The sequence below is a fragment of the Eupeodes corollae genome, chromosome 2, assembly GCF_945859685.1.
Source record: "Eupeodes corollae chromosome 2, idEupCoro1.1, whole genome shotgun sequence".
Taxonomy (NCBI): domain Eukaryota; kingdom Metazoa; phylum Arthropoda; class Insecta; order Diptera; family Syrphidae; genus Eupeodes; species Eupeodes corollae.
Window position 1 is genome coordinate 90,718,483 of NC_079148.1, and position 14,609 is coordinate 90,733,091.

The 14,609-nt window shown below is 35.2% G+C and overlaps 1 protein-coding gene across 2 annotated transcripts in view; it reads left to right on the forward strand.

Annotated features, from left to right (window-relative positions):
* LOC129946026 (uncharacterized) overlaps positions 1 to 14,609 on the forward strand; it is a 109,265-nt gene that overhangs the window by 45,474 nt on the left and 49,182 nt on the right. Inside the window, exon 1 of one of the 2 annotated variants that reach the window (XM_056056037.1) lies at positions 11,856 to 12,412. The exons of the other annotated variant lie outside the window; for it this stretch is intronic. The gene's annotated coding sequence lies outside the window, so the exon portion shown is untranslated. Of the gene's footprint in view, positions 1 to 11,855; positions 12,413 to 14,609 lie in introns of those variants that run through there. 2 annotated transcript variants of the gene reach the window in all.

Genomic DNA, 14,609 nt, shown 5'->3' on the forward strand with positions numbered 1-14,609 from the left:
AGAAAGCTAAGTAAATCATAAAATATTTTCGTGTAACACTTTTGTGTCTTTCATAAATTCTTTTAACAAAACATAACTTTTGTTGCTCTAATTCAAATACTTTCTAGTCCTCCTAGTCCTCGCTAACCCACAGTTTTCTATCCTCTTCCATGTTCTGTAAAAAAGAAACAAACAAAAAACAATAATTCTCATCGTAATCGGTTGTTTTAACAACGTTTGAAAACATCCAAGTGAAATATTTCTTTTTGACAGCAGCCATCAACTGTTTTGTTTACATTTAATTAAGTGCTGAATGTTTCGAAAGGTTTGTTTGTTTAGTTCATCTTTTGTTTGGTGCTAGTTTTTTTTGGTTTGGTGTGAAAAGAATACAAGTCTCCCGAAATAGCTTATAATCATTTATTCTCAAAACTCTGGAACAATTGATTGATAGCCATGTACGTAAAAACACGAAGCAGGACAGTTCACCTCCGCCGGTTTAACTCTGCCAGTTTACCTCTGGACAGTTTACCACCGCCAGTTTACCTCCGGACGGTTTACCTCCAGAGCAGATAAGGTAGTTTATTATTTTTAAAATTAGCATCGAATTGAAAACTTTTGGCATTTAGTTTTGTGTTGTTCTTTATTTGTATTACTTATGAAATGAATTATGACACTTCCACAACACCATAACGTTTTTTTTCTAAAGCAAAATATTCATTTGATATTTAAGTAAGTTTTTGTGTTTTTTTTTTTGAATATTTAACAGAATTCAATCTTTTTAATCAAACAAAGCTCAAATTTCTCTTTCTTCAATAGACAAGACGAGAAATTGACCATAAAAACATTTATGAGTAACAGTTTTTAAAAATAAATAAACTCACGGCCGAATAACACTATAAAATAAAACACTAAGAAGCAGAAATATCGGCCTTTGCATTTATTAAGAAGCACCCTGTAAGCAAAATAAGCCACATTTCAAACTACCTTACCTGCTCTGGAGGTAAACCGTCCAGAGGTAAACCGGCGGTGGTACACTTTCCAGAGGTAAACTGGCAGAGGTAAACCGGCGGAGGTAAACTGGCAGAGGTAAACTGGCGGTGGTAAACTGGCAGAGGTAAACCGGCGGAGGTAAACAGTCATGTACCGTAAAAACAAACATCGGAGAAGGGATTGTGCCAAGTCACTGACCATCTTCTAGTGCGGTACAGGATGTATCACTCACTGACAAAAACGCTTTCTCAGGTCGGTAGTGGAAAGTTCGTGAATAATTATATTTCCACTTCTTAAGAGAGAAAACCTCTCCAGAATGCCCCTAGGAGCTCTTATAAACAACGGCGCTATGCGATGAGGATTCTAAAATCCCCTGGTTCAACATTGGGGGGTGGAAGTAATCTTACCTAACTCTTATCAAGAGGCAGGAGTGGGCTTAATCCATTTTAGACTAAACTACGACTCCACGTCAAAGGGACAAAGGTCAAACTCATCGCTGGTAACGATCAGAGGTCGCACGATCTCTATACGCTTGCTGTCGGCATGCTGGGCGAAGTTTGGCCAGTCGCTAAACTCGAGGTCGTTGCAAAGGAAGATATTCCATTCAGGCCGAATATAGGAGGTCTTAGTGCTACTACCACCTTCCCTTCCTTGGATGTGGATGTTCATGTACCTAGGCCCTCTTCTGTCGCAACACATTCTTCTTACGAACCCTCTTCAGAAGCTGTGTCGCAGGACGTAGAGGGTCCCAGGGCTATCTTCAATTTCCCATCCTTGGATGTGCATGAGAATGTGGCGGGGCCCTCTTCTGTCGCAGCATGGTCTTCTTCTGAAAACTGTAAAGGTTTATCCCTAATGGAGACCGATGACTCAAACGACAAAGCTCTTCCCATTGAGGAAGAAGATGAACTATTAGGTTCCTCTTTGTCTGATCTGGATGAGCTGGATTTAACAGTGCCTATTTGTAGCCAAAATGCTGCAAATACTACAGATTAATCTCCAACACTAAAACGGCTTCGGCCTCCCTTCTTCTCCGCCTGACAAAAACTGGAGAAGATGCCGTTCTCATTCAAGAGCCCAGGATTGTGAAATCCCTGGTTCTACATTCCCAAGACTGGGACTCCTATAAGGAATCCCTCAAAAAGTATAAACAAGAACTGAGAATAGCCAAAAGATTCTCATGGAGATCCTTCTGTAACTCAATAGAAGAATCCTCGGAGCGGAGTCATCAAGGATAAGGAAGATTCTATCGACAAATCAAACCATGCCAAGTTGTCTTAAAAACTCAGATGGTACATGGACTAACTCTTGTGAAGAAACGCTAAACCTGCTACTAGTCACCCACTTCCCGGATAGCTCCCAGTCCGTTAATACAACAAACAGTCCTGGGTCGGGTATTAACTTAACTTTTTCTCAAGGCCTGGTTACAAAAGAAAAATTGACATAGGCTCTAAATAGTTTCAAACCTTATAAATCCCCAGGTCCAGATCAAATCGTATCAGTTGAGCTACAACTTACCATTGACATAACCAATCATTGAGATGCTCTTTAAAAGTTTTATAGATCTGGTCTATATACCTCAGCGATGGAAATAAGTAAAGGTAGTTTTTATTCCCAAGGCGGGTAAATGCTCGCATGTCAACCCCAAAGATCTAAGACCTATAAGCCTATCATCATTCATTCTCAAAACTCTGGATTGATATCCATGTACGTAATACCATTAATAATAGACTATCAATGTCTTAGCACGCTTACTGTAAAGGGAATTCGGTAGAAACAGCTTTACACACTCTGGTAAGAACTATCGAATACTCCCTTGAGCAAAAGGAATATACTATGGTTGCCTTCCTGGATATTGAGGGCGCTTTAAACAACGGTGACACATCCGCAATCACTTCTACTATGACGACCCTAAACGTCGAATACTCACTCTGTGAGTTGATTAATCTAATTCTAAAAAGCTGGATCATCAACTCTAAGATGGGAGATTTTTGTACGAAAAGGTCTGTCGGTAGAGTCACTCCTCAAGGTGGTGTTCTGTCCCCTCTCCTGTGGAACATAGTGGTTAACGAACTGCTAATATCCGTTGAGAGGGAAGGCTACAGAGTGATTGCATATGCCGATGATGTTGATATCGCCGTCACAGGAGAACATCCTAATACACCTCCAAAACGCACTCAATATGCTCACTAGATGGGCTGACCACTGCGGACTTAGTATTAATCCTTAAAAAAACAGACCTCGTCCTTTTCACACGGAAATACAAGATCCCAGTAATTGTACCTCCTTCAATAAAAGGCGTACCACTAATTTTTACCAATTGAAGCCAATGAATAAGTTGTAAATCTAATATTCAGGATAGAGTTGAAAAAACTACAGTAGCTCTTTTCGTTTGCAAGAAAGCCATAGGGTTTTCAACCTCGCATTACCTATTGGCTATACACATAGGTCATCCGACCAATACTTATATACGGGGTTGCAGTATGGTGGACTGCACTGGAGAATGTTACATACTACGACAAACTCAGCAGAGTCCAACGCACTGCATGCCTCTGCATAAGCGGGGCATTGAGCACCACACCCTCAGCAGCGTTAGATACTCTCTTCCATCTGACACCCCTCGACATCTTCAGTAAACAAGTGGCAGCGAGTATAGCTATAAGACTCAAAGCCTCATCTCAATGGACCAACAACAATGTACTAGAATACACTATTCCTAAACCCTAATTTTAAAAAAAATTTCCAGGTATCCATTTCAACCAGAGATGAATGGGAAACAAAAAACTCCTGGATAACAAAAGCTTTCATTTTTATACAGATGGATCCAAGACAAATGAGGGAGTTGGTAGTGGTGTGTACTAAGAAAAGCTTAATCTAAGCATCTCATTCCGCCTCCCTAATCATTGTAGCGTCTAACAAGCGGAAATTTTACCGATCAAAGAGGTTCTCTCCTGGCTTAGAGAAGACTTGATATCAACTTCTGATATCCGTGTCTTCTCTGACAGTCAGGCTGCTATTAAGTCTCTTGATGGTGTCTTAACCAAATATTAAACGGCCCTCGATTGTCGATCATCTCTTATGGAGATGGCGCAGCAATTTAACATTCACCTCTGTTGGGTGCCGGGCCACAGAGACATCACAGGACATTGTAGAACCAATGAACTCGCTAAAAATGGAACCGTCATACCTATTTCACGTGAAAGGAAGAAGATAGGTAAACCGATAGCTATATGTAAACTTCTGCTAAAGAAACAGGTTTTGAAATAGCAAACTCTAGGTGGCACAATGTGCCAACATGCGCAGCCCAAAAACTCATATGGCCTTCATTGGACCTAAAGCGTTCTAAAGACTTGTTATCTCAAAGCAGACTTCATATTGGCTCCCTAATAGGTGTCCTTACGGGACACTGTCTTTCACTAAGTTACAAACTTCATCTGGGAGACTACTCTTTTGATAATCCCAGTGAACTATCTAAAAAAGATATCAAATATCTCCTTCGCTTTATAAAAAGCTTAAAATGGTTAGACTAGTAAGAAGTAATTCTCTAGATTCATGTGGTATCACAATGGGCCTTTTCTTTTGGCTTAAGCGTGTGGATTCTGAATCCGCAGCCACTTTAACCTAACCTGACCCAAAATAGACATTCTTTACAAAACTAAAATCATACTTCGTTTTTGGTTTGAAACGTTGCTCATCTGTTGCACGTGAAGAACGCTTTTAGTTAGACCATAATTTACAAACGGACCCCTTAAATTAAATCTTTATTTCGCTTATTTTTTTGTAAATTTTGTTTTAAACTATTCTGACAAAATGTTGTGTACAGAATACCAAAAAACACGGCTAGTGATTGTCCACATTGCCAACTCTACAAGAATAAGTTCCTTAACAGCTGTCCAATTTTTAACCATTGCAAAAATGCCAATTACCCTTTAACATTTTTGCATTGGGTATCGAAATACTCTAAACAAAAAATTAAGTCTAATGGGGACGTTTAACTACACAAAATCTGAATCAAAAATGATTACCGTTATGTATGAAAACCATATTATGTTGGATAATTTTTTTAACGTTCGCCGTAGCTGCAACGTGGCATTGGAAGTTTCATATAAAAAGGTTATGTTAACTAACACTGCGCGAGCGAATGCCACCGTTTCCACTAGGTGCCGCCCCGGAGATTCCTACAAATGATTCTATAGCTTTTATATGAAAGATATAACATAACATCGAGATGTACGGAAAGAGCTAAAAAAATATCGTTGAGTTTTTATTTTTCAAAATAATGGAGGCATTGTAGTCAAACAATTATTGTTAAGGGATGTGTGGAGTTAGAACTTAGCCCAACTTGGGGTCTCCATTGAACATTTCTGATGACATGACTATCGGCCTGTCATCAGATAATCAAATAGAGACCAATAATTCAACATCCAGTACATGATCCGGTCATCGCAGTTTGGATTTTTCGAGGGTATCAAAATCCTGTCATCAAATTTGACGTGTGTAGTGGTAGGCGTCCATTTCCTACAATATTTTTGAAATCAAAACTTTATTTCGTTTAAATTGTCGTTGAGTGACTAAATTCATTAACTCAAAGTTATCTTTACTAGGCACAGAACAGCTTCAAAGCTGTCGACCGACATCCCACTAAAATTCTTATAGTCTACACCGTCCTCCCATAGTAAGTCCTTGAGTAAGTGCGCCTCCAAATCATGAAGTTCCCTTGCTTCGAGAAATGGATTCACCCAAAACCAATAACTATCGCCACTAAAGATAAATCAACAAAAAAATAAACAACATATTAACCGTTTCTAATGTCAAATGTGACATTTGAAGTTGTTCTTGGCAAGACATCATACCTATGCCCAGTCAAAAAAAAAAAAATAGTGGATTGTGGGAGAGAAGCTGAATTGGATTTTACTCTTGTGGAGCCTCAGGGTAAGAAAAATCGTTTAATGTAGTTAAATTATTTTACCATAATATAAGTGTAATTTAAAAAGTAGTTGCACTGAAATAGACCTGTCTCAGGTTTAATACCAGCCCTTAAACGAAGTGGCCATCGACCTGTAGTGACACGCACTGGTTCTATTAATATTTTAGATAAATGCTTTTGTCAATTCCTTTTTAATAACCAACAAATTCCTGTGAAAAGTCTTATAGACACGCTCTCCAATTTTTACCACACAAAATAATCTTAAGGATTAAATTATGGACTTCCTGAGAGACAATTTTGAGCTTCTTTAAAAAGTACGATATTTACCCTAAGGCACTTTTATGTTGTCTAGGCTTGTTTGTCTCACCAGAGTCTTGTAGAAGATTCCATTTATCTCTATTGAAAAGGGTATTTGGAACAACTTAACCGTTTTCACATTCGTTCCTTACTTTGATGTTCAATCGAAGAAGCATGGTGGTGGTTATGTTTGACCTTATCTGATTCCGGAGCATTATTAAAATAAAATAAATAAATTGGGTGGCGCAACAGTCTATTGTGAACCAGGCCCTAGTGACTTACAACTCTCAACCATTCCTGTGTGCGAGTACTGTTGTCAGGAATGGAAGGGACCTACAATTGTATGCCGAATCCGAACGGCTAATTTGAGAAAACACTTATTCATGACAAGAATTACTCTTGAAGGATTTGTCAATTCCTCGCAAGAGGCAGTACCCGCTAAAGTTTTTTTTTTTTACTTAAGGTGGCGCAGGCAGGGATTGAACCCAAGACCCCTTGCATGACAGTCCAACGCACTAACCATCATGCCACGGGTACTCCGGAGCATTATTGCAGTTCCCATTATTGAGAAAATAAGTCAACCATTTTATATCAAACGGATGTCTTGAGCGACAAGGTCTTGAAGTTGTGTAACAGAATTTATGGTATAACTAGTAACATATGTTGTAGTTCCTTGAATGTAATTTTTAGAATTACAATTTAAAAACTAACTTTTTAATTTTTCAAAAATATACGAAACTTTATTTTAATTATTCTAGGTTAGAATTGCTTTATGCACCAGCACAATGTTAGTTCTTTTGGCTCTTACTCTTTTTATACCCACTCGGGTGAAAGACGTTAATACGTTATTGCAATGAACGAGAGAAAAACGGAAATGCAAAATGTCTTCATCTGCATTCTGTACTGTATTTTCACATGGTTTTCTTAAAATTGAGGTTTAGATTTTGATAGATAACATTGATGTTTTTTTATAGATAAAATCGAGCTTTGCGTATGAATGCCTTATTTAAGGTGTGTGCACATCCACTACATCAATTAATACACAGGGTGCTGGCTAAAGACGATCGATTGAAACCTACAAGCTCTTGTTTTTCATTTGGATAACGATTACAGCGTCGTATGACGTTGTTTGGTCTTTCGTATGGAGGCGTGAGGCCGTTTTTCACTTTGTAAACTCTGACAAAAATTTGTTTACACTCGTTGTGTTTTGGAATGAAAATGTCTTGGTTTACTTATATGGTATCTGTTGGGATGAGATTTTTCATCGCATTGCGGATTTTTTCAATTAGAACGTGTGGAGAGCTTTGCTTGTTGTTGTTACCAACACAAATTTCACCAAGCAGTCTCAGAATCTGCCCATAAACGATTTCTGCTGCAGAAGAATTTAAGTCTTGTTTGCCTGCACAGCGAATTCCTAATAGGATTATTGGGAGTTCTGAGCTCCAATTGATGGTGTTACATCTGGCTTTCAATGAACATTTTAATTGTCTGTACGTAGTGATGTTTAAAGGAGTACAAAAACGGGCTTCATGGTTTTCGACAAATTCTTTTGCGATTAAACTAGGCGTTATATCAACAAGAGGATAGGCTATTGGCCAACGCGTGAACCTGGCTACGGCGTTGAGAATGTAAGAAAAACCATTGGAGGAAGGAAGAGGCCCTACCAAGGCTATGTTAATGTGATCGAATCGACCTGTTGATACTTTGAATCTAACGTATTTGGACTTGGTATGCCTTTGCACTTTGGATTTTTGACATCCTATGCATGACTTCGTCCACTCGTTGATGTTCTTATTCATGTTTGGCCAGAAGTATCGTTGTGAAACCAATTTTCAAGTTGTGCGAATGCTTGGATGAGAAATCCCTTGAAAGGTTGTAAGAACATAAACACTCAAATAAGAAGGGACGATTCTTGTTGGTTGAAGTTTCGCAATAAATATTCACATTGGGAAATTTAAATTCTTTAAGTAAAAAGTTAGAAGTTTTCTTTGAGTTTTCATTTTTTAACAGGTTTTGTAACTCTTTATAGGTAGACTGAAGCTTGGCAACGGTCTCTAAATCAAGTCCGAAACACCTGTTAGCGGCGACTTAATCAATGCGGGAGAAGGCATCAGCGACGACATTGTCTTAGCCCTTGATGTGCTGGATAACAGAAGTTAACTGAGTAATGAAATCAAGGTGGCGCGTCTGCCCTGGACTTTGTTTGGTTTTGCTTGTTAATGCGAAGGAAAAAAGAATTGTCACCTCGAATATGTCACGAACAAAAAAAGATTGATTCTCCAAAATAATTGGCTGCGTTTATTCTCGTGTTGGATAGGATATCTTCGATAGCTGGATTTTTAGATACCTTGTTGAACGAATTGGATAGCTGTCAAACAATAAAAACAACTTTCAGATGTTCAAAAAAAGCAGAGAAACATTTAAGCTTCGAAGTCAAAATTGTTGAAAAATAAAACATTTAATGGATAATTCTGAACTGATTCGTCGGACGAACTTTTGCAATTTCTTGAAAAATTGTTCTTCGCGGGTTTTTGGGTTTCGGAGCTGGTCCTTTCTCTTTCTGCACTCCTCCAAGAAGTCTATTATGTACAGAACATCCCCAAATACAACTTCAACTAACATTTTGTATCTTTCTGTCTACCAACAAATACAAAAAGCTGAAATCAGTTTTCGAGTTTCTTGAAATTCAACCATGTGTTGAACCAGCTGTTCTGTTAGATATCTACATACCCCAGAAATTGGGCAGGTTCAGACGACATAAGGGACTTGAAAGTTAGGCAAGTTTTTAGTATATGATCGGCCAGCTGCCAAACAATTGCCTTCCAATTAAGGCGACTTTAATGGAAAGCTGACTAGAAAGTTAGTCAAGAAAAATCTCCCTACCTATCAAGTCAAGTCTACTACTATTAAAATAACAGTTGATAATGTTTTTTCATTCAACTAAAAGCTGACCTTTATTACTCTATGATTTATTTTATTTCTGCTTAACTTTCTGTAAAAGGTTTCCTTGTCAATTTGACAATGACATAACTAATATTGCTTTACAATACAAAATACAAATTGTGGTTGACTTGTAGCTTGCCTGAGAAGTGTTTTTAAGACGGTAATTTTGTTGGTGTACTCAACTTAAAGTAGAGATTTGCGAAGTAAAGTTTTGAATTTGAAATTTATGACGCTTGAAAAACTAACCATTTGCCTTGTTCAAAACTTACGTCCCTTATGTTGGCTGAACTTGCCCATTCTTGGATACCTTTGGATTTCTTTTTTGACATCTCCGCTGTTTTTGATCAGCTGTTATTTTACACGTAAAATCCGGAAACCCTATCTATCCAAGATTGAAGGAAACAATTGTGTGAATGAAGACTAAAGTTTTTGACATCTGATGAAATTTTGAGAAAAGTTGAATTGACAGTTGTTTTACAAAACATAAAAACCTAAACAAAACATTACTGAAAGTTGGTAAAAATTGATTTTCGATGCAATAACTTTTCAAAAATTTGCTTCAACTAATTTCACCTTACAGAAAATATTGTTTTGGACATTCAGTAAAAATTTCATAAAGGAATTTTTTTTTCCAAAAAATTCAAATCTAATAAATAATAATAAAAAAATTGCAAAATATTGGTTTTCAACTAAAAATCTCGTAAGCAATTTCATCATATGTAAAATATTGTTGGTAATTTTTAGTTAATTATTTAAAAAATTCAACTGAAAACTTTCTTAGCAAATCAGGGAAACCTTAAGAATACATATTTTAATATATTCTTTAGCAAGACAAATGGACAGAAGGGAAGGAAAGTTATAAGTTTGGGTCTCATTACAGAATCTTGTTTACTTTCCATAGGAAGTTATTGTAATGGGTCCGATTTGTCAAATTGAAAATTTTGACATTTCTCGACGTTTCAAGGTCCCTAGAGTCGAATTAAAAGATTTTTAAAAAGATGTCTGTGCGTGCGTGTGCACGTACGTTCGTACGTCCGTATGCCCGTTCGTCAGTATGTTCGCGACGTTTTTTCGTCGTCCATAGCTCAAGAACCAGAAGAGAAATTGATTTCAAATAAATTTTGTTATACATATCATAAGGCAGAAAAATGCAGAAAGGGCTCTCAAAAAATTAACGTGGGAGGTTTTTTTACCATAGCAGTTTGAAAAAATGTGCAAATTTTGGTTAACCCTAAATATCTTACGAACCAAAAACGCTAGAGAATTAGATTTTATATAATACATTGTAATGTGATATCAAAGAAAAAAATCCATTTAACGTTTTTTTTATAAATCAAAAAAACTGAAGAAAAAAATTTGTCACGTCCAAAATTTTATTACTAAAATATGATTTCATCTCCAAAACAATTTCTTGCACCGAAGAATAATGTTTTTTGACATCTGATAAAATGTTGAGAAAAATCGAATTGACAGTTTTTACAAAAAAAACCTAAAAAAAAGAATTAATAAAAGTTGGTATAAATTGATTTTCGACTCAAATATCTTTTCAAAACTTTGAGATAATGGTTTTAATTTATTTTTATCGTTCAAAAAATATTGTTGTCAGCATTCAGTAAAATTTTGAAAAAAAATCGAATTGACAGTTTTTTTTACAAAAAACTAAAAACCTAAAAAAATTAACAAAAGTTGGTAAGAAATGATTTTCGACTCAAATATCTTTTCAAAAATTTGAGATAATAGCTTTTAACTAATTTTTACTTTTAAGAAATGTTGTTTTCAACATACGGACAAATTTTGAGAAAAATCGAATTAATAGTTTTTTTACAAAAAATAAAAACCTAAACAAAAATGTATAAAAGTTTGTAAAAATTGATTTTAGCCTTAAATATCTTTTCAAAAATTGTAGATATTGGCTTTAAACTACTTTTATCTTTCAAAAAATATTGTTGTTAACATTAAGTAAGATTTTGAAAAAAAAATCGAATTGACAGTTTTTGTACAAACAATTAAAAACCTAAAAAAAATTAACAAAACTTGGTACAAATTGATTTTCGACTCAAATATTTTTTTCAAAAATTTGAAATATTGGCTTCAAACTAATTTTATCTTATAAGAAATATTGTTTTCAACATTCAGTAAAATTTTGAAAAAAATCGAATCGACAGTTTTTTTTTACAAAAAATAAAACTCTAAAAAAAACCCAATACTAAAACTTGGTAAAAATTTACTTTCGACTCAAATAGCTTTTCAAAAATTGAAAATATTAGCTTTAAACTTATTTTATTTCACAGAACATATTGTTTTCGATATTCAGTTTCACAAAGAAAACAAAATAGTACGCAAATTTGGTAAAAACTTTTAAGCAAGACAAATGGACAAACGGGATGGGTAGTTATCAGTGTGGGTCGCATCCCAGCCTCTTTTTTTAAGTTTGTTTTTAGTTAAGCCTTGAATTCTTTTTTGAACTCGTGAAGAGATTTATTTAGGTTTTATTATATTTCTAAAATTTCGTTAACTGAAACCATACAGCTTAAAAAGACCTTAGCTTGTTTCAATTGTAATAGACAACGACTTGAAATTAAAACTTAACACAAATCAAAAGCTGAAAACGAAAAAAGAAAAACAAAATTACTTCTAGGTAGCCCTGGCTCTGGGTTGTTTATCGTCGCCGTCGATTTCACACGAATCGTGCCATTTGAGCCTTACCTTGGTAGACCTGTTTCAGTAAGTTGAAAGCAGCACATGAGTTCGGCTAAGCTCATTTGGTTTCTCTTTTCTTGAAATAAAAATAAAACATACTTAGATATTTTGATGTAATTTAATTGTATTTTGGTGCGTATAATGAAATGTTTGTGTTGTGATTATTTTTGTTTTGTATTTTTGTTTCAAAACTAAATAAACGAGTGATATCAAAAAGAAGTTATTTTATTTAAAAATTATATTATCATTCATTCAAAAGGTGCTCTTCTGCCCTGACTTCTGCCCATGTTTTGATAATTCCCAAAAGGTTGCCCATCATCGCAATCAAAGTTTAACGTTTGTGATTTTTTCAAAGAAATATCTTAGTGTTTTCGATGAAATTTGTGTTTTTTTATTTTTTATTCATAAATTTAAAATTTTGATTAATTAATTTGTGATATTTGTTTTCGTGTTTTTGTGATCAATACACGGATTTTGCATGAGTTTGGACTTCGCACTGTTAGATGGATAAAAATACCTGAGCACGAACATCATTGTTGGAGTTATAATCGGATATTAAATAATTACACTGTGCTGGTAAGCATCCGAAAGCTCTCGCTACTACGAAGATATTTTAATAAATACAACTTTACATAATCTATTCATATACCCATAATTTTATAAGCTATTCAAAAAGTTGCAAAAACTTTAATTACTAAATACCACCGACCGACCGGTGCGATCGAGAATGTGTTTGAAGTAGAAATTTGAATCAGAAATTTATAGGTAGTCATAGAAAATACTAAATAATTTGGAACGTATTTTGTCAAAAATTATTTAAATTTACATTTAAATAATTTTTCCGAACCTGTTCAGAATACGCAATAAACAAAACAATATTTTAGTTTTTACCTGACTTAGTAAATACTAAACAGGTACCTAAACAATAATAAGAATGGAACAATCGATAGCCACGTAAAAGCAATAAAAACGAGAACAAATCGATTAACGACAATTTAACTATTGATTGATTTCAAAACCAGGGAAGTACGCACCCATTTTTTCATTATATTTTTGTATTTGTACACATGTACGTAAAGTTAATTCAGGAAGCTCGCTTAAATAAATAAATAAATAATTTAAATTAAAAGTTAAAAAAAGAAGCTCGTACAGCCACGGCCTTCTTAACTTGGGCAAAACCAAAGATGAGAATATACTCGGGCGAGTGTCGTGTACTTTACGTGCACCTTCATTCATTTAACATTTTCAAAAGTATTCATGGGATACAATTGTACTCGTAATTGTACAAACTATTATTATTGTCGGTTAGGTCGGTCGTTCGGTCGGTACAGTCGGTAAAGACAGATTTCTATAGACTTTCAAAGAGCGGCATTGGCATCGGCATCGGCATGGTGCGGTGGAGGCGCGATTGCAAAAACCATCCGTCCATGTTGTCATGTACTTCTACTCAGTAAAGATACATTGTTTTTCGGTTTCTGACGCGGTATATTGTTTGAATGTACTTGTACCATTGTGTTTTGCATTTGCAGTAGCTAAGCCAAGCTATAAGCTTGACGCTAGAGCTACTCGACCGGATCAGTAGCTCAATAGTTCCCATACTAATTCAAATATTTTTCAAACAAACAATAGCGTAGCGTACTGCGCCATTAGCATAGCTCTATAGCAACAGGCACCAGCACTTTATGAGTGAAGTCGTCTCCTCGAGTTTTAGTTGCTTTTGGAAGTTGTTGCATGCAATAAGCTAACCTTCTATTTGCGATGGTATAATTGCAAAACAATGCATATCTAATATACAACAACAATATTGAGTCTTGGAAAGATATTTGGAATTATGAAGAAAGAATATTTTATATAGGTACACTCATTTTGTATATATGTATCTAAGGCCGTAAAGCTTTGTCAGAGCCCGAGCACACTCCAAGTAATTTGATTGATTCTGCATTTTTGTAAACAGAGCTTAAAAAATTTGTAAAAATTGTGATTAACTTTGAAAAACCAAAAAAAAGTAAAGGGTTTGAAGAAATGCAGCATTGTTCTAGGAAACATAGTCTTTTTAATTTATTTGTGAACAATATTTCGATAACAATGATGTTTCTTGTCCTATTCGATTTGATATTGTCTGGCTAGGCCTACCAATCTTCTTGGTATCATCAATTGATTTAGACATTTTCTACACTGTTTGACAAAATTAGCATACTTTACGAATTCTAGAACTCTGACCAATAAATTTTCATCATTTTTGAAATATCATTTGTGCGTTGAACTGTCATGCCAGATGTTTTTTTTACGGGTGTTTCCTTTTCCGAGGAATTGACAAGTCCTCTAAGTGTATATTGTTTTTCATGAAAAGTGCTTTCTGAAAAACGCCATAAAAACTCCAGGTCCCTTCTATTCCTGACATTACTTGCACACACGAACGATTGAGTTTTGTAGTAAGCCACTATAGGTTCTGGGGCTCTACGAACTTTTGTTCTACATAATTCAGTTATTTTTTAATGTTAAGTCCTTGATTATTTCAGGTAGTATACATTCTCAAATAATCTTGTAAACTGTTTCTTTTGTATAAAAGAATCCAGAGCCTAGTCGTTAAATATGCTCATCACCCCATTTAAATTGATAAGCTGCATTGGCCAAAACCTAAACCTAAATTCTAGCGATTTAACGGAATGCCCTGCATATGAATTAAAGCAAAAATGAAGGGTATGTGTGAAAAAGGCATATACTTTTGTGTTATTTTCAAGAATTGAGATTTATTATAAAAATAATGGTTTGT